Source organism: Ceratotherium simum, chromosome 33 (assembly GCF_057802395.1).
Source record: "Ceratotherium simum simum isolate JZ-2026a chromosome 33, ASM5780239v1, whole genome shotgun sequence".
NCBI classification, from domain to species: domain Eukaryota; kingdom Metazoa; phylum Chordata; class Mammalia; order Perissodactyla; family Rhinocerotidae; genus Ceratotherium; species Ceratotherium simum.
The window spans coordinates 27,654,945-27,657,074 of NC_141932.1; positions in this window are offsets into that span (position 1 = coordinate 27,654,945).

A 2,130-nucleotide genomic window follows, 5' to 3' on the forward strand; every position below is an offset into this window, starting at 1 on the left:
TTTTGAAATCATTAATGAATAAATGAAAAATTAATGAATTCTCATTATGTCTCCCTTATTTGTAATTGCAGCTACATTTTGATCACATTACATTAACATTTTTCTTTGAACTTTGTTATGAATTATTGTCATTTCACAGACTGCTACCCCAATAAACCATAATATAATTATTGTTGTTAACACATGTTCTTTTTGCTACTTTTTTTGTGGAGCTCAAATTGATAAAACTTTATTCCTTTCCATTTTCATTTGCTCCTTTATCCTGTCCACATTTTCCTTAGCCAACTTGGAAACTTTTGGGTTTTTTCCAAAATACAGGAGGATGTTCCAGACCTATCCTGTTTATTGCTGCCCTGAACCATGAAATTAACTACTCCCAATGAAAGAATCCTTGTTCAATTTAATGGTGAAGAATTCTAACTAATAAATGTAAAAGGAATGAAGGAAATAGGAAATCACCATATAATAATAAATTATATACAAAATCCATTGATGGATGCTAAAATATGAAGGTCTGAAAGTTTGAAGAAAAACAGGATATTAGAATTGTCTCAAAATATCTCTCCAAAATATTTAATTACAAAGAGAAAACATTGCATACACCACCTTAATTAACCAAATAATCACCAGTAGTAAGACACTGGCATCATATACCACCCAAGGTGATGTACTAAGGGCACATCACTTGGGTAGTATTCTCACCAAAAAATGCATAACTGTGATCTAATAATGAGGAAACAGCAGACAAACCCAAAATGAAGAACCTTCTGTAAAATAACTTACCCAGTATGCCAAAAGTTCATGATCTTTCAAGGTCAAGAAAGGCAAGGGAAGATTGAGAAACTCAAAGATTGGAAAAGACTAAGGAAACCTGACAACAAAATACAATGCAGGATTCTGGATTCGATCTTTGGAAAATTGGTGGAGAAAACATGGTGAAATCCAAATAAAGCTGTAGTTTAATTGATGGTATTATACCAGTGTTAGTGTCCTGGTTTTGATCATTATGCTATGGTAATGTAAAATGTTACTATTAGGCAAACTGGGAGAAGGGTGTATGGAAACTGTACTCTTGCAATTCTTATGTAAGTCTAGAATTTTTTTTTTCAAATACTCTGTTTCCAGCCAAAATGGAGTAATAGAGACTGGATTTACCTTCCTGCCTAAAATAACAAAAACACTAGATAAAATATAAGAAACGATGGTTTTCAGATATTGGACATCAGACAATACAACGGTAATGCCTAATAAAGTATAAACAAACGTGATCCATACACTTGACCCCACCTACTGCCTAGAAGGCATTTCCATATCTCAGCACAGGGAGGAGGAATGCAGGGGGAACCTCGTGATCTCCCTAAATTGACAAGATGGAACTGAGAGTCCAGGGAGGCCATGATGGCTAGAGTTTGCAGGGCAGAGCATTGAGCCAAGTTCTGATGGAGCACGGGTGAGGTTATGAGAAGACCACCTGAGGCCAGCAAAAGAAATGCTTAATAAAGAGCATAAGTACTCCTTGGAGCTCACACAGAATCAGGAATAGTTTGTGTCCCATCAACCAGAGTGGTAAACCTCATAATTTACAGGGAACTGGTTAGATTACTCAAAAGGTTATTGCCTCAGTAGAGAGGCAAGTTAGCAATAGACTAAGGATTCCCTGGTCCTGGGGCTGGCCTGGTGGCATAGCGGTTAAGTTTGTGCATTCCGCTTCGGTGACCCAGGGTTCACTGGTTCAGATCCTGGGCGCAGACCTACTCACAGCTCATCAAGCCATGCTGAGGTGGCATCCCACACAGAAGAGCTACAACTCTACAACTAAGATATACAACTATGTACTGGGGCTTTGGGGAGAAAAAAGAAAAAAAAGAGGAAGATTGGCAACAGGTGTTAGTACAGGGCCAATCTTCCTTAAAAAAAAGAAAATATTGAAGGATTCCCTGGTCCCACCTAGCAAAGCTTAAAGCAAATCTCGAAAGGAACAAACTGTTTCCAGGTAACATAAGTATATTCCAGAACAAAGCCTGAGTACATTTATAGAAATGCAAAAATACCAAGCACACAGAAGGTAACTTTCACAATGTCTGGTAGTAAATAAAATTTACCAGTCATGTAAAGAAAAAAGCAGGACTG